Source organism: Ostrea edulis, chromosome 7, assembly GCF_947568905.1.
Source record: "Ostrea edulis chromosome 7, xbOstEdul1.1, whole genome shotgun sequence".
In the NCBI taxonomy this organism is placed as follows: Eukaryota; Metazoa; Mollusca; class Bivalvia; order Ostreida; family Ostreidae; genus Ostrea; species Ostrea edulis.
The window spans coordinates 19,306,699-19,326,148 of NC_079170.1; the positions used below are offsets into that span (position 1 = coordinate 19,306,699).

Here is a 19,450-nt window from a genome sequence, read left to right on the forward strand (position 1 = left end):
TGTGTCTTTTAATATTTATGCTAGTTCCTACCCTCTACTAGGGATGGTATAGCAAAAGTAAATGTTATATTAAATAAATGATTTATCTTTTTCTACCTAAATGCATGATCTGGACGCCTAAAGTGTTGGATAGAAATTATACTGTGTCGGGCATCAAGCAAACTTGGGTATAGGAGGGCCTTTGGTATCTTTAAATCATCTGTAATTTTAAAATGATCGATTGATTATACAGTTTTACACTGTTTTGGCAATATCTCGGCCATTTTACGGCGGGTATTGTATATTTTTATCAGAATGTACTTCATGATAGATGAAGGAGTTAGATGGTGTAGCCTTGATCAGGCTGTCTTCAACTTGCCATTCTGAGAGTTCCAGCATACTGGCCTAGGTCAATGTGCATAGCTCTCGAATGAAGTTACTTAGATAAAACAAAAATATACACTTGAATTTATGCACACTTTCCAAGTCCAATATACATTTTCATATGCAATTCATTATATGTTAGATTTTGCAATCAAAATACTTTGCAATTCGGGAGCTTCCAGGGTTACGCCCTTGGGGCCCCAATCAGGGCTTTGTCCTTCATTAATTAATCGGGGCCCACAGGTGGCCACTAGACCTCTTGCCTTTGGGGATTTGTTCACTCCCCCCCCCCTAATTGAAATCCTGCATCCGCCCCTGATAATAACGAAATTGTCAACAGTATTTCCTGTTACATGTATTATCTGATGGAAGATTTGTGTAATAAGTAATTAAAATTCTACGATGTAAAACAAGGAAATGGAGAGATCAAACCACAGGTGAGAAACAAGATACTTACGTGAAGACTGGAACTTTCAAAAACAAATACAACTATACAGGTTATTTTCAATGACATCTGCACATGCTTGTTCATGCAGTTCTCAACATGTTTGATCTAAACTGAAAGGAAATGTAATGTGTCACGTCGGCCTTTTTGTGTTAAAATATATAACTTTTCATACTGATTAGTAGTTCAGCTATTTTATCAAAATGTCATTTTAACAAAAAGTCTGGGGAATTAGAACCGGGTGGACGAAACAAGGAATATCATAACATTTCGTCTACATTATAACTACTATTTTATACTTAACCACCTATCTGAGCTGATAAGGCAATGTGCACTATTTAAAAGGCCCTTTTCTTATGTTTAGAAATCCAGGTACAGTGCATGAGATACATGTACACACAAGCACGGACAGCTGTCGTCTAACTGATATCAAATGCAACAATCCACGGCGAGCACCAGAAATATAACCTCACTTATAGATCCGATAATCATTAGTGGAAAAATACCCGTCCAAGATGTTGTTTGTTATAGGCCTACAATTAATTTATCATATAGCTACCTACGTATCCATTCAATATAACTCCAATGCGGAAACAACAAACGTGAAGTATGAAATTACAAGATTACAAGGAAGTCGATTTAGAACTCTTAAACAAACGCATTCAACAAGGCGACCGGCAGTACATTGTCGAAAATACTGAAAACATAGAAAATGCTAGACTAAACTTTACAGAAAAAATTATGTCGGTCATACTTATATATCAATCTAAACAAGAAAACCCTGTGACTATAAGACTTAACGACAAACTGGGGATGAATTCTCATCTATAAAAAGAGAATAAAAGCTATGCACTATCGCAGCGGATTAAGAAAAACCACGAATAGCAAAGAGAGACTATGATTGGATTACCTTTCAGAAATAAGGAACAATGTTAACAATAGGAGGGGGGTGCAATTCCTAATTATCATGACAATATTAATTTTCACCTGAAGTGATAACAAACTAAACTGGGAATCACTTAAAGATTTTTCTTTCAATACCAACAAGTGAAATACCACCCATTCATTATACTGACCACAATGGTAACATTAGTTTTACCTTTTCGGACTTGAAAAGATTGCATTACATCCATGATCCCTATTTTCAGAGCGAATGGATAAACTATAAGCAAATCATGAATCGAAAATTTTCTACCCCATTTTGAACATTTACTGCGATAATATCCATATCAGATCTCAATATAATGAAATTGTCTTATCTCGTGGGAGATCAGCTACAAGATTCGTAAATATTCAAGAAAATTAGTAAAATGAAAATCGTAGTAAATCGGCGAATAGCCATCTTGAATTGAACGCTGACTATGGGATTGACTACGTCACTTCAAACTTGAAGGGGAAAAAATATGCATATCGCAAGATTTGAATTTCATCGCTTTTAAACTCGAAAACTACGCAAAATATTTCATTTAAACACATTTAAAGTAGTTTTAGGCATAAAAAGAGTTAATTTTGCTGAAAAATGAAAATGTTTACAAACATGCGTTGTGTCCTTTAATACTTATGCTAGTTCCTACCCTCTACTAGGGGTGATATAGCAAAAGTAAATGTTATATTAAATAAATGATTTATCTTTTTCTATCTAAATGCATGATCTGGACGCCTAAACTGTTGGTTAGAAATTATACTGTGTCGGGCATCAAGCAAACTTGGGTATAGGAGGGCCTTTGGTATCTTTAAATCATTTGTAATTTTAAAATGATTGATTGATTATACGGTTTTACCGTTTTGGCAATATCTCGGCCATTTTACGGCGGGTGTTGTATATTTATAATAGACTGTACTTCACGATAAAGAAGTTATATGGTGTAGCCTTGATCAGGCTGTCTTCAACTTGCCATTCTGAGAGTTTCAACATGCAGGCTTAGGTTAATGTGCATAGCTCTCAAAGGAAGTTACTTAGATAAAACAAAAATATACACTTGAATTTATGCACGCTTTCCAAGTCCAATATACATTTTTATATACAATTCATTATATGTTAGATTTTGGAATCAACACATTTAAAAATGCGGGGGCTTCCAGGGTTTTCTTTTGTTCAAAAATTTACAACCTTAGATTATATTCTTTTTGACAAGTATGTCTTAGAAAATTTGCAAAGTTATAGAATTATTCCGGAAGGTACGTTTTCTACAACTTCAGACCATTTACCTATCATAGCAACTATGGATTTCAATATAGCTACACATAATCTTAGGTACACCCAATCACAATTACCGGCGTGGCACAAAGCTGCACCCGAGGCTGTCGTAGAATACAAACAGAAAGTTGATAACGCCCTAGAGCACCTGTTAGAATCTAACATAAATAACAATACAGACCTGGGCGAGTATATCCGTACTATTTCGAATACTCTCCACAGATGTGCCAGGGAATCAATCCCATTTACGTCATTCAATCCTTTTACTCGTCCGGAATGGACAAAAGTCGTTAAAGAACTTCACACTATTGAACGTTCTAAGCGTCGTGTATGGATATCTGAAGGACGTCCTCGCGGTATGAACTTTACATCATATCGAAATTATAAAAGAGCAAAGCGACTGTTTCGAAACGCTCTAAATGAAGAACATGAAAAACACATGTGTAAGGTTTACCGTGACCTCGACAATGCGGCAGAATGTGACATACGTCTATTTTGGAAATTAGCCAAACGCAGAAAACCCCGAACCTCTAGAATTTATCCCGAAATAGAAGACAACAATGGTCAGATTCAAAATGACCCAAATAGTGTAGCGGAAGTCTTTGCTTCTCATTTTGAAAAAATTTACAGTCCTTTAGAAGAGGAACATTTTGATTCTAACTTTAAATACGAAGTTGAGAATAATATTAGCAACATTATAAAAGAATGTGAGGTTGATGTTAGTGACTTACCGGGTGGTAATATAGTACTGGAAGAACTTACACCAATTATAAATAATCTAAAGTTACGGAAAGCACCTGGCCATGATTCACTAACAAATGAACATATTATTCACGGAGGTAAAATTCTTACTCTCTGTCTTCTGAAAATGTTCAATGCAGTCATAGCCTGCGGTAATATTCCCCATGAATGGAAGCGCGGCTTAATAGTTCCATTGTATAAAGGTGGAGACAAATCGAAAGCCGCATGCAACAGTTATAGGCCTATATCTCTTTTGCCCTGCTTTTTTAAAATACTTGAGAAAATAATTCTATCTCGTATCTCAAACTCAACTCTTGTATCAAAACATTTCCCAAATGCTCAACAACAAGGTTTTCAAAAATATCTAGGTTGTTTAACCGCGTCGTTTAATTTACAAGAGACAATTTTTCATAATATAGAACAAGGCAACAATGTCTATGTTAGCTTTTTGGATAGCAGTAAGGCTTTTGATACTGTTTGGAGGGATGGCCTCATGTTAAAGCTTTACAAACTTGGAATAAAAGGTAAAACCTGGTCACTGATTAATAACTGTCATAAAGGAACATCTAGCTCTATTGTTGTAAATCAAACTCAATCTAGATGGTTCTCTGTTGATCAAGGTGTAAGACAAGGTGGTGTTTTGTCTACATTTTTATATCTTGTTTATATTAACGATCTTGTTGATGAATTAGAGCTAAGTAGTCCTAATACAGGTATCCTTAATGTTATGAGCAGCTGTCCCTCATTGGCAGATGATATATCCTGCATTGGATTATCCCCAATGGCCCTCCAAAACTTGTTAGATATTGCATACGCATATTCGAATAAATGGCGATTTTCCTTCAATGCGTCAAAATCGTTCGTGGTGAAATTCCGTGGTAAGAGGAGTAAAATGGATAACAACTTTCCTTGGCATCTGGGACAATCATCGATTCCATGTGAAGAATCCTATAACCACCTAGGTATCGTGATTCATCACAAATTCCAACTTTCTGAAAGAATAGGAAGAGCCTGCGAAAAGGGCAGAAAATCCTTTTTTGCACTATCTGACATAGGATCCCATTTTCTCAACCCAATGACGGTATCTCATTTATATAAAACAATCGTTATGCCTACAGTACTTTATGGATGCGAACTCTGGAATAATATGACCTGTTCAGACCGCCAAAACCTTTGTATTTTTCAACATTTTGTGTGCAAAAAATCTCTAAATTTACCAAAATTATGCAGATCCGATATATGTGAGTCACTTTTTGATGTATTGCCCATCAGCGCAGAAATATATACAAGAAAACTACTGTTCTTAGGAAGGCTCTGTCGAATGGACATAAACACTCTACCAAAGAAAATATTCTTGACTCGATTATTTTCTTACTGGCAAAACCTTTCAGAAGTCCAATATGGTTTTATTCCAGATATCATTCAAACCTTGCAAACATACAATCTTACCATTTATATAAGTACATGGCTTGACAACGGATTCTTCCCAGATAAGTTATCCTGGAAAAGGATATCCAGAAATACCGTATCATTGTATCACCAAGACCAGCGGCAATTGAGGATGAACAGTCCGGATTTCCATTTATTCAGACAAATATTTTCAGATATAAAACCTGCCACAATTTGGAAATTAGGTAACATTGACCTTTGCAAATTCATATGCAAAATATATACAGGTATGCATGTAAATGGCCTTGTTCATTTCTGTCATTTATGTGGTAATTCGTTCATGGATGTTTTCTGTCACTCGTCTTGTTTGTGTCTAAGTACCGCCAGCATACGAGAACAGTGGTGGAACGCCATCGCTAATAACTTCAGTGTCGAACTGTGTGCAGAACTCTGTGGGCTCTCGGAATTTGAATGGTACCTTGTTCTTCTTGGTGGCCAAATATCTACACCTTTAAATAAGATGGACGCCACATCATTCCGTCTGCTGAACTTTAAATTGGTGCGCAGCACTTCAGCCCTATACTACAGATGCTCACTGCAGTAAATATATCTATATTAAATATGCTTTGGCTTTAAAAGGGACAGCTGCTACCATATGTACTCATATGTCGAGGTGTACAACTAAGAATATCCTATTCTTTTCTATTTTTGTTTATATTGTGTACACAATGTGTTTTTCTCTTTTCTTTCTTTCTTTGTATGTACATGTATTTGTAATTATATTGATGTAAATGTATTTTCTTCATAATCTCCTAAAGGAGGAAATAAAGTATGAATGAATGAAAGGAAATGGAGAGATAAACCCACAGGTGAGAAACAAGATACTTACGTGAAGACTGGAACTTTCAAAAACAAATACAACTATTCAGGTTATCTTCAATGACATCTTCACATGCCTGTTCATGCAGTTCTCAACATGTTTGATCTAAACTGAAAGGAAATGTAATGTGTCACGTCGGCCTTTTGTGTTAAAATATATAACTTTTCATACTGATTAGTAGTTCAGCTATTTTATCAAAATGTCATTTTAACAAAAAGTCTGGGGAATTAGAACCGGGTGGACGAAACAAGGAATATCATAACATTTCGTCTACATTATAACTACTATTTTATACTTAACCACCTATCTGAGCTGATAAGGCAATGTGCACTATTTAAAAGGCCCTTTTCTTATGTTTAGAAATCCAGGTACAGTGCATGAGATACATGTTTACACAAGCATGGACAGCTGTCGTCTAACTGATATCAAATGCAACAATCCACGGCGAGCACCAGAAATATAACCGCGCTTATAGATCCGATAATCATTAGTGAAAAATACCTGTCTAAGATGTTGTTTGTTATAGGCCTACAATTAATTTATCATATAGCTACCTACGTATCCATTCAATATAACTCCAATGCAGAAACAACAAACGTGAAGTAAGAAATTACAAGATTACAAGGAAGTCGATTTAGAACTCTTAAACAAACGCATTCAACAAGGCGACCGGCAGTACATTGTCGAAAATACTGAAAACATAGAAAATGCTAGACTAAACTTTACAGAAAAAATTATGTCGGTCATACATATAGATCAATCTAAACAAGAAAACCCTGTGACTATAAGACTTAACGACAAACTGGGGATGAATTCTCATTTATAAAAAGAGAATAAAAGCTATGCACTATCGCAGCGAATTAAGAAAAACCACGAATAGCAAAGAGAGACTATGATTGGATTGTCTTTCAGAAATAAGGAACAATGTTAACAATAGGGGGGGGGGGATGAAATTCCTAATTATCATGACAATATTAATTTTCACCTGAAGTGATAACAAACTAAACTGGGAATCACTTAAAGATTTTTCTTTCCATACCAACAAGTGAAATACCACCCATTCATTATACTGACCACAATGGTAACATTAGTTTTACCTTTTCGGACTTGAAAAGATTGAGGCCCAAAACAATTTGCTTTTCATCCATACCCAGTGATAAATGATAGCAATTAGAACATAGAATAACAAAAACAATATATAAACATACAAGAACAGGAGATTATATGTATCATTTCCTGAAAATCAAACTATAGATCCTTATTGTACCAGTCACTAAATGTTGAGGCCCTGTAAGGACACACCATAGAGAGATACATTTGCGACTTAACATAGGTACTGGAGGTGGATTAAAATAAGCAGTGTTAACACTTTTTATGCCTAAAACTAAACGCAAACTTGCTTAATTTTGAAAAGCAGTTAAGAACATAGTTAACTTTAACAGAGAAGTTAACACCAAAATAACTCTGTTTTAAAGTTAACCACCTTTCGAAAAGAAAAAAAAAACAGATTCTAAAGCCCATGCCATTTTTTAATATTTCTCGTCAAAAGAAAACTCACTCCGGGAACATTTCTTTTTCAAGGGTGTATTTAATGAGTGTCGTCTCTCTAGGCTCTGGTTTCAAATTGGGCGTTTATAAACCCGCTTTTGGGCATCATTCCTTTCATCTATAATTATTATCCTTTCATTATATATGAACTAGTTCTTTAGTCTCATGAAGTAACCACGATTATTCACAAAGTGTAGGCCTCATTTCTATCCATTTTTTTCATGATGCATTTCCAATATCAACAGAAATTTTAAAGTCAATTCAGCGGGTAAAACATCTAATATATTCCAGTCTTTATTTCACACATTTTGCTGATACTACGTAATATAAAGTCAAATATAATTTGCACCTCTGTGCAGATAACAGTATCTAACCTAAGTATATGCCAAATCAGAGGGGGGGGGGGGTAAAAATGAAAATCTGTTTAACATTTTTACAATCAAATATTAAGTGTTTTATATCTTCCGTCAATTTTCAGATATTGCATAAATTTTATACGTTCTTATTCCAGATGCTCTCAGATTTATTATTGTTCAATGAATTATGTAGAAGTTTGAAATTGAATTCAGCAAGTTGTTTGTCTCTGTATTTTATTATTTTTGATCCATAGATTGATTTTCTGTGTTCTTTGAAGTAATTAAAACGTTTTGTCAACGTTTTCTCAAAATAGGGTTTAATGAATTTTTTTTAGAAATGAAAATCTTATATAACATTTTACATCTAAGTTTATCTAAAGATACTTTTTTCATTGTTGCTCAATAAAGAGTTGTCATTATTCGTTGTATTTATAAACTTGTTTCCCTCTTGGTCAAATAGATTGTTTACGTACAGAATCCCTCCTTTTGCCCAAATGAGGGTAAAATAAAGAATGTTTTTTTATTTGGAAATTTTCATTTCGCCAGATCGGTTGTGATAGAGCCTTGTCTGCTGATGCATATATTTTTCCTTTAAGTTTGCATTCACTAAACGCACTCTAACCTTCACCAAAAAAGTTGGTAGTTTTTTAAAAGCAGTTTTAAGATCACATATATTTTTATTGCTAGTTTTCAAGAGATAGATTAAATCTATTGATTTTTTACTTATACATGATTCGAAAAAGGATTTTATTGTAGAATTATCTTGGGATAAGCGCTTTATCCACGTAGCTTTTAACGATTTGAATTTACTTTCCACATCGATGATCCCGATTCCACCATCAACAATGTTCCCAATTACTGTGTTTCTTTTAATTCTATCGCGTTTCACCCATAGAAAATTAAAAAAAAAAAGCAAGTTTTGAATATTCTTCAAAGTTTCTTCAGATGGGTAATTTAGAGTCGTGGCACTAAAATATAAATGAGTAAGTGTATAATGTATTTATAATTGGAGTTTTACGAAGAGGTTTACTTTTACAATCGACGGCTGACTTTTACAATTTAAAGGGATCAACTCCAACTACAGAAATTGGACCAAAATGAATGTAAAGACTGCTTTAGTAAAACACCAAAACCGACAAATATGTTTATTACAAGAGTATTGAAAACTCGTTAGCAACTCTTATTCTTTCTACATTTGTTCGAAGCATTCACAATGCACTACTCGTTTTAATATTTCATTAAGCTAAATTTATCGATATTCAAATGTAAATGTAATTTATTAACTGCGAATGACGAGCTGTGAAATGCATGACGGGACCCAGAAAATTGCCATAAAAAGAGTGTTTTTAAAGCTTTACTATATATCATAAGTGTACCACAGCGCACTCACTGTAAGCAGACGACCTCAAGTTATCCTGCTATTTCTAAATAATGTGTCATCAGTCCTGAAAGCTTAAATGTTCTCTATACCTCACATCTTATGATTCTGGCTCCGCAAGGAACAAATTAAAGCAACCCCTACTCATCCACACACATACTTTTGAACGGCAGCTCTATACTAGACCAAAAAGTCGAGGGGTAGGCTTGTCGAGATATATTTTTTCATAGCCCCTCCCTCTCATTTAAAAAAAAAAGTCCTTGTTTCCCTCTCTTTCGTATTGAATATCTAGGTTTAAATGTAAAAACAGCCAATAAGTGAGTTGTAATTGTATACATGTATATCAATATACACAATAGAATCAACGATGTTTGTGGTAATGATTCATGAAAATTCGCCCCCATGAAAATCGATTACTCCTAGTATACTAGTATAATCTATACATTATCGATATAAACATTTGACATATGCTTGTCCTTTAGAAATGCCGTACTCCGTAGATATCCGGGTTAGAATAGGTCCTCTGCAAATACCCCTTGCTTGTTGTAAGAGACGACTACATAGGTTGATCCTTCCGATAAGACCGGAAAACCCGAGGTCTCGTGTCACAACAGATATGGCATAATAAAGATCCATCCCTGCTCAAAGGCCGTAAGCGCCGAGCATATGCGTACATTTTGCAGCCCTTCGCCGGCAATAGTGACGTCTCCACATGATTGATCGGTTGCTTTTACTTGCCTTCCTGGATTTTTCACTCATATTGAGAGGGCATCATCTGTAGGTGAAGTACCACAAATGTAGACCCCTGTGCGGATCTAGAAGGGGGGTTCGGACCCCCCCCCCCCCTGGAATATGCAAAGATAAAAAAAAAATTACAATATAACATGAGTTATATCACCGGTTCGATTTTGTGAAAAGGTTTAACTCCCCCTGGAAAAAAATTCTGGATCCGCCCCTATGTTTAGCGCCCAGCGCAGTAGTAGTGAGGGTTCTTTATCGTGCTAACGCATGCCGCTGCACGGGCGGGGTCTCTGTTTTTAAGGTTATACCTGAAAGACCCGTGATTCTCACTTCTAAATGTGGAGAGTTTTACTGAGCTGAGTGAAAAATTATCGAGTAGAACGTTAAACAATGTATAGAACAACTGAATGCGGTAAAGTCTTTCAATTTTGCAAATACCACTTCCAAATTTTTCATATTTGGAGTTGGCCCTTTAAACTGTAAAAGTCAGCCGTCGATTGTAAAAGTAAGCCTCTTCGTAATACTCCTATAGTACATTTTCCAAAGAGAGTAAGTTTTCTGTTTTCCACACGTTAATTTTTCTTCCCAATGTCTTAACCTTATCTTTCCAATGTTTCTCATAGCATTTTTCAATATCATGACCTATATATATTCCAAGACATCGGACTGGGTCATTTGTGATTTTAACATCGCACATAGTTTCATATCTATTTTTAAGGGTTCCAAGTAAAATCCCGTCTGTTTTCTTCATGTTTGATTCCTGAAGCCCGTCCGCGATTTCCATAGAATTTATATCTAATAATGGCAGTGACGCATCACCTGCATGCTGTAGAAGATTTATTTCGGTGCCCATATTGTCGTTTGCAAAACCTTTTGTACTTTCAGCGGACTTAATTTTAGTGACATTATTTCTAAAACAAAAAGAAAAATTATTGCTGAAACTAGACACCCTTGTCTGATTCTGTAAAAATGTTAAACAAATAAGGGAAGTCGCGCGAAATATATGCCATTTAAACATTCAGAGGAAACATATTGTTAATGGGTTTTTTCATCGAAAACCGAAACATACAGCTTCTCAATCTTTTGTTGTCTAATATTGCTTTCCTTATAAGATTTAAACAGAGGCCAGAGACAGATATGGAAATTAAAATGTACGTAAAAAGCAATATTTTATATTATTACGAAATTTATAAGAAATTAGATTAAATGTGAAACTGTTTTATGATTTGTCAATATGCTTATAAATGTTTTTCTTTCAACTACAAGGAGGAGACATGTCCTCCTGTAGTACTGCCCTGGGGGTTGTGAATGGACTGTACTCTACGTGAGGCGTTACCCCTGAACGGCAGCATTCAGAAATATACGTGTATATCTATTTTTTTATTCTTTATACATGTATATGTTTTGCCTATCGATATCATAATGTTTATGTCCATCAATATATAACTTTTTCTTTGTAATCTATATAATATACATGATAGTTCGAATTTTCTTATGAATATATATACTGTATCAAATGAATTATCAGAACAATCATTTTGCTATTATTGTACGTACATGTATATTCTTTCATATTGTTGTTGTTGTGTGATAATAAAATATTGTCAAATTCAAAAAAATAAAAAAAATAAAATCTGAAAAAATAAATATGATACATAAAATCTGAAATTTCACAAAGGAGGGCATGAATGATTTGCATGCTTGATGTTGATTATTGTTTTAAATAGAGTGTGCTAAGTACATTCATGCTGGCGATTTAGAACTCTTAAACAAACGCATTCAACAAGGCGACCGGCAGTACATTGTCAAAAATACTGAAAACATAGACAATTCAAGGCTAAACTTCACAGAAAAATTTATATCGGTCATAGATATAGATCAATCTAAACAAGAAAACACTATGACTATAAGACATAACGACAAACTCTGGATGAATTGTCATCTAAAAGAGAACAAAAGCTATGCGCTAGCGCAGCGGATTAAAAAAAAGCACGAATAGCAAAGAGAAACTATGATTGGATTGTCTTTGAGAAATAAGGAACAAGGTTAACAATAGGGGGATGCAATTCCTAATTATCATGACAATATTAATTTTCACCTAAAGTGATAACAAACTAAACTCGGAATTACTTAAAGTTGGTTTTTTTCAACACCAACAAGTGAAATATCACCCATTCATTATACTGACTACAATGGTAACAAGAGTTTTGTCTTTTCGGACCTGAAAAGATTGAATCCCTAAACAATTGCTTTTCATCCATTCCCTTGTCTCCTGCATCCCTGTGGATTCCAGTCCAACGCCTGTTTTGTTATGTTGTTCACAGGTTTTCTCAAAGTATGTCCAATTCACTGCAAAGATTATAATAGTTGTTTTTTTCTTCTAAAACTTTGAAAGGAAAAGAAATCAATTTAAAACAGCCACACATTTCGTGTGGAATTTCAGTTAAAGTCGTGCTTGTTTTTTAGTGCAATTAGAACATAGAAAAACAAAAACAATATATAAACATACAAGATCAGGAGATTATAGATATCATTTCCTGAAAATAAAGCTATAGATCCAGATTGTACCAGTCACTAAATGTCAAAGCCCTGAAAGGACACACCACAGATCGATACATTTGCGAGTTAACATAGGTACTGGAGGTGGATTAAAATTAAATTAGCACAGTGTTAACGCAAATTTGCTTAGGTGGCAGGGGACAGTTTCTTTGGTTCTGGAACATGTGGATAGGGGGTATACATCAAAGTCAGATTATGACAGACTAATGAAAAATCATATTTCCCTTTTATGTCAATACTTGTATTTCATATTAGTGTAGTTAATAAATTTTCTCTCATTTGGGCTAATCCGCACCACCCCCACACCATCACAATACCAAACATGGTGATTTAGACACTATGCACAATCAAGAACCCTATCTTCCCTTCTTAAAAATCTACCTCTCATATGGGGCCATCCACCTTTCCTCACAGCTACAGACCTTTTGCTGGACCCTCCATGTTTGCACCGGAATTTCTTCAGCAACTGACCATGTGTCTTAGTTTCGTATTTGCACCCATCTGTATGCTAGGAATCATGGTGACACCTACATGTTGTATATCAACATTTTCATTAAGGACTCAGTTACATTTGACATGCATCCTAAAATTATTGTACACATTTTTACACATGTAATATCACTTCAAATATGGGGTATTTCCATTTTTTTTAAAAAGTTGACCGGGCCTATAGTGCGAAACTGTCCCCTTCTACCTTAATTTTGAAAAGCAGTTAATCACATGGTTAACTTTAACACGGAAGTTAACACCAAAATAACACCTTGTTAAAGTTAACCACCTTTCGGAAGAAAAAAACAACCCAGATTCTAAACCCCATGTCATTTTCTAATATTTCTCTTCAAAAGAAAACTCTTCCCGGAAACATTTCCTTTTCAAGGGCGTATTTAATGAGTGTCGTCTCTCTAGGCTCTGGTTTCAAACTGGGCGTTTATAAACTCTCTCTAGGACAGCATTCCTTTCATCTATAATTATCATTATTATCCTTCAGAATAATACAGTCAATTTCATTGGTCGAGGGCTTGTCACGTGGAGGGAGACAATTCGTGATGTCTCCCTCACGCGCAGGGTGACAATTGTGTTGTCTCCCTCTAGAAGATAAATTTTAATGGCACAAGGGAGAAAGCGATAACTTTAGTGTTAATAGACTGTTTCACGATAACTTTCGCACATGCGCATAACTACTTCCGCAGGGCAAAGCTATATTTAACTAACGCCTTTTATCGTACGAAGTACATATTTCAAGAGAGGAGAATAAATGGTTTCTATGTGAAAGTGTATGTGTTTTACCTTTGATATGTATTTTGGGGTTCCGATGTTGCGTTCTGATAACAATTAAGTAATATATTTTTAGAAATATACTTTAAAAATGTGCATTGAACTTGCTACCCCATAGGTATACACGGGAACTTCCGTGTTTACATTGACAACAAAAATGGCAAACCGGGAGATTTCTAACACAAAAAGATGAAAACCGTCAATGTTCTTATGGCTGAAATACAGATAAAGTTAAAAATGTATGCATGTGGAGGAGTCATCCCAGATATTTCAGGCAATGACCCCCACCCCCACACACTGTACTTCATATTTAACACTATTGTCTGATGCCACACTCATATTGTCGTTTAAAGAAATTTATAGACACATGATTTTGAGACTAACGGAAGAAGGGGAACGGATAGAAAACCACAGAAGACTAGAAAAGGTGGTACAACACTTTGAAGCTGGTGATTTGTCACAAATAATGACAGTACAGGTATCAATTTCATTAATCAATGTTTTTATAATCATTTTACATATAGGTCTACCATTTTTTTTTTAGCACAAACAAGATATACATTGACTCACGCAGTGAATTAGAGAAAAAATTAAACCTTCAATATAAATGTTTTAAATATAGAATTATTTATTATATTATCTTTAATGCTGTTTGTCAATGAAAACATTTCACCCATAGTTTAATGGTATAGGCCTAGTGATTACTTATACAAAATCATGTCTAATAAATGAACTACTAATAATCTACACTGCACATGTGTACTTATATATAAATGAATATACACATATACAGAGGCATACCCAGTATATATTAATTATAGCCTAGAAAATGTCAAACAGAGTAAAGTGAATAAAGAAAATGAATTAAAAACAAGATAAACAAACCACTCGCATATATATCGGGATTTGAGCAGAACACACATGTACATCTATAATTAGACTATTAATCATGATTTTTTTTTAAAAAGATATGAATCCTTGGAGTACATCTGACAGAATATTCTGTTTGGCTTCAATGAAGAATGAAGAAAACCAGGTATAGTGTGCATGTGTTTGCTAGAGAGGAAAAAAATATGCTATGCATGCTATGAATGTCCTTTTGGGTAAGAGATACGTTTTGATCTGGATCAACAAACCTATTTATAATATATTTTGTTCTAAAACTCTACTGGTATTTACAAGTACATTTAATTTTTAAAACTCCTTGGATTCAATATAGTCTAGCACAGTCCTGCAGTCATGCACCAAACTGAGTAATGAATGGGAGGTGGAGTTCAGGGAGAGGAAAATAATCAACAATATGTCATCCTCCTAATAAAAAATCTTGATCTGGCTAGCTCCATGCAGCATTGAAAGCTGCTAAAAGAGTTGTTTCCCAAAACTGGTAACCATTATTTTGAATTTCAATCAACATCACTGACATAAAAAAGTCAATACAATAATTATTAAATTTATTAAAAACATATTTAATGACAAACACTTTTAATCATTTAAAGTGCAAAACATATGCACACAAAATTGATAATTCATGGATGTTTATGTTTCAGATGTGGAATATCACTGGCAAAGCTCCTGACATTATGGACAGTGAGGTAAAAATTGGTGTGACTGAGAATCCTGTAGAGAAAAAAAAAAGAAGATGAAAGCTCTGGTCTTATCTGAAGAAAAGTCTGTTTACAAGAATGAAAAAGACAGAATTTGATGAACAAGACTGCTTGATTTCTAAACAAATATTTCTTTATAATCTAAAATAACTCTTAATTTGGTAAAAAATAAAACACAGACATGTTCCTTTGAATAGGTTCCAACTGACACTCCTAAACATGCATTGTAATTACTTTATCTGTTTCCTAAAGTCTCTAGCCTAACATTTCATATTTTGAACAGTATGATAGTTATGTATAAATCCTACATGTACAGTATGAAACTTTTCTAATTAGTTTTGCAAAAAACTGTTTTAAAAAATTAAAAAATTCCATGACAATGCTACAAATTCAAACACCATCTGTTCACACTTAGGCACCAGGTAGCTGCAGATATAAATTCAACAAGATATGTTTCAGAAACATGTATGTTCCACATGGTACAAAATTGATCAGGGTTATATATCATTTATGTACTTTATGTTCTTCAGATAGTGTAGAAGATGAATGTCACTTTTTACTTCATTGTTCCTCTTATTCAAATCGTAGAGTAATCCTTTTTACCAGTATCGGATTTAACCCCACTGTGATCAATATGTCAGATTTAGACAAAACAAAATTTCTATTATTAAATTTTCCAACACAAACTGCAAAATTCCTGTTCTCCGCATACACCTACAGACAGTCTATCATATACCATGATAGTAAAAGTCATGCGTAATACATGTACCACTGTATTTATTATTTAATTGGTTTTTTCTGTTAAAAGTGACATATAGGCCCGATGGGCCGGGTGTTTAAATTCCTATTATTCTGTTAAATGTATTTTTCAATTCTGTAATGTATAAAACACATGTCACTATAATAAATCATTTACTTGCTTACTTACTTATTAATTGTAGTGACAAAACCATTTGAGATATTGAGCAGACAATGTCTTCCTATATCCAGACAATGTCTTCCTATATCCAGAGTGGATTGACCTTTGACCATCTGACCTCAACATTAATAGAGTTATCAACTCTCTAAGATGTACCTGTTCTCAAAGTTTGATATTTGCCAAGTCAAACATTCTTGAGATATTGAGCGGATAAGACTTGGTCTACAGACTGATAGATTGACAGACAGACCGACAAATGAAAAACAATATGCCCCATCTTTTTTCTTTTTGAAAGGGAATATTTGTATGTAGATGTAAATGGACATAATGTAAAATTTTAAAATGATCACATTTTATTACAAATAGATACAAAAGTCATACATGGATAAGATAATAATTAATTTCTAATTATATTTCTTCAAAGAATGGAGCTAATTGACTAAAATAATATACAATTTCACCTGATTTTGGGGTAGTTTATACATAGTAAAAGTTGTAGGCATAAAACATTCAGAACAACTGGATCCTGCATGTACATGTGTATTCTATTTGCATATTGTATTTACTAAACTCTTATACTGATATTGATTACCATTTCATATGTATTCACAAAACATTATCATTATCCACTGTCTCTGAAACTGGCACTGCCCTTAGATGTGTGAAGCAATTCGGTTATTTATTATTGTATATTTCATTTTGTTAATTCAAATCTTGTCTCGGTCAGTATTTCATATAAAATTATGATATGTGCAGTGCAGAAATGTGAAATCTGACAGAATTAGTACTCTGAATGATTGTTATTTATTTATATTGTTATAACTAATTGCTACTTAAACTGTACATGTCTCTCAAGGGCTCTTGATTGGTGAATAAACATTTATATATATGTAGATAAAATATGTGTGTTGCATAATGAAAAATCAAGTAATAAGTTAATAATTTGAATTTCTTCAGCTTTTCTAAATCACTTACTTGAATTACTGTATTATGATAAACAAAAGTACAGAATCATTAAATTATAATCAGATGCTAATTTGAATCATGACATTCTTGAATATTTGCATATGTACATGTATTATCCATCAAATGAAATATTTTTATAAATTGACTAGTTTCTATTTTTTACCTTTTTGAATATTCCTTCTGGTTGCTTGGTTCTGCATTTCTGTATCAACAGACATATCATTATGAGAACATGGTGGGAAAATAATTCTCATTCTAGGGATCATCACTGTGCCAAACCACAAAGTGCCCAGAACACACATATAGGAATGTTCATTCATGATTGGGTACAAATCCATCCGATTCAGTGCCTCAACCAATTTCAACGTTTATGTGCATCTTTAGGAAATCTTAAAATTAAATATGTATGCAAAGTTAAATTCTGCTACACATTTATACATACAGACATTCGCTCAACTCATGTAAACAGACTTTCACAGTGTATCTTAACCACTGCTTCTATGATAAAAAATATGAAGCAACCTCCCCTGCGTAGAATTTATCATATGTAAAGATTTGTACTTGTGTGGCAACTATAATAATTTCGTCTGAGATTGATTTTACAAAGTGAAATCGATTTAGCGATCATTTAACCATGCAGCCCTCATTCATGTGGCTACGTTTCTGATATGAATTTCGAATGAAAATGAATCAAATATCCTTCAATTCACCTTAAAAAACTTCTTCCCTTCTCTTTTCCTCTCGCATCGTCTCGATTAGAACACCTGCACACACTGCAACAACGTACTATTGCAAGATCTATGAGTTGATCAAAACGAAAGCAGCGTTTTCCGTAAAATGAAATTTGCCCTGCGGAAGTATTTATGCGCATGCGTTGACAGCAGCTCCGCAGTTACCTTGAAGGACTCTATAGTAACGGTCACAAATAACAATTGAGAAGAAAAATATCCCCATTCGAATGTAATTTTGCATTTCACTTGATGTTTACGTTTTTGTTTTGAAATCCGTTACGAAATGTTTACGTTTGGCGTTATGTTTTTGCGTCATTCTACTGTGACGTAACAATTGAAAGCTTTCTCTCGTTTAACTTTCTCTAATCTCAGTGTTTTGCTTTACATCTAATAAATGTATGACAATCACATTGAATGTAAAACAAACTAGTGCGTGTAGTTGAGGGTAATATTGGTTTCACCACTTGAAAACTATTGAAAAGTTATAAGAATTGTCTGCAGAGAAAGTTGTTACGAATTTGTTGACGTTTTAAATTAAAAAAAAAAAAAAAGAAAAAAAAAAAAAGAAGTATGGTACAAGTCAATAAATTTGTGATAGTTTTTTTAACTTTCAGATTTTTCATGATAATAAAACTATTATGGACTGTTTAGCAGGGAGACATCACAAATTATCAGGTCTGAGTAGGGTTATCACCCGAGGGCGCATCGGCGCCCTCGGGTGATAACCCTACTCAGACCTGATAATTGGTGATGTTTCCCTGCTAAACAGTCCATAATTGTATATTGTCCTTTCATTATATATAAACTAGTTCTTTCATCTCATGAAGTAACCACGATTATTCACAAAGTGTAGGCCTAATTTCTATCCATTTTTTTTTTCCATGATGCATTTCCAATATCAACAGAAATTTTAAGGTTGATTCAGCAGGTAAAATAACTAAAATATACCAGTCTTTATTTCACACATTTTGCTAATACTACGTAATATAACATCAAATATCATTTGCACCTCGGTGCAGATAACAGTATCTAGACTAAATATTTGCCAAAACAAGGGGGGGGGGGAGTCAAAAATAAAAATCTGTTTAACATTTTTACAATAAAATAGTAAGTGTTTTATATCTTCCGTCAATCTTCAGATATTACATAAATTTGATATGCTTTTATTCCAGATGCTCACAGATTTATTATTGTTCAATAAATTATGTAAAAGTTTGAAATCGAATTCAGCAAGTTGGTTGTCTCTGCATTTTATTATTTTTGATGTATAGATTGATTTTCTGTGTTCTTTGAAGTCATTAAAAAGTTTTGTCAAAGTTTTCTCAAAGTAGGGTTTAATGAATTTATTTTTAGAAATG

The 19,450-nt window shown here is 33.9% G+C and overlaps 1 protein-coding gene and 2 long non-coding RNA genes across 4 annotated transcripts in view; 1 reads left to right on the plus strand and 2 right to left on the minus strand.

Moving 5' to 3' along the window:
* Nucleotides 1–1,055, minus strand: part of LOC125653861 (uncharacterized) — a 30,920-nt gene extending 29,865 nt beyond the window's left edge. Inside the window, exon 1 of the mRNA XM_048883539.2 lies at nt 821–1,055. The gene's annotated coding sequence lies outside the window, so the exon portion shown is untranslated. The remainder of the gene's footprint in view (nt 1–820) is intronic.
* A 12,687-nt stretch (nt 1,056–13,742) lies between these two features.
* On the plus strand, nt 13,743–17,504 carry LOC125653888 (uncharacterized). 2 transcript variants are annotated; one of them, XR_007362093.2, is made up of 5 exons: nt 13,743–13,871; nt 14,226–14,350; nt 14,841–14,908; nt 15,092–15,256; nt 15,420–17,504. It is a non-coding gene; the product is annotated as an uncharacterized LOC125653888 (long non-coding RNA). The 2 variants fall into 2 exon arrangements; XR_007362092.2 differs by having other exon boundaries at nt 13,743–14,350.
* LOC125653886 (uncharacterized) lies at nt 15,310–18,230 on the minus strand. The gene is made up of 3 exons (XR_008796708.1): nt 18,072–18,230; nt 17,525–17,750; nt 15,310–15,489 (listed from the first exon to the last, which is right to left on the minus strand). It is a non-coding gene; the product is annotated as an uncharacterized LOC125653886 (long non-coding RNA).
* Between the last annotated feature and the right edge of the window lie 1,220 nt (nt 18,231–19,450).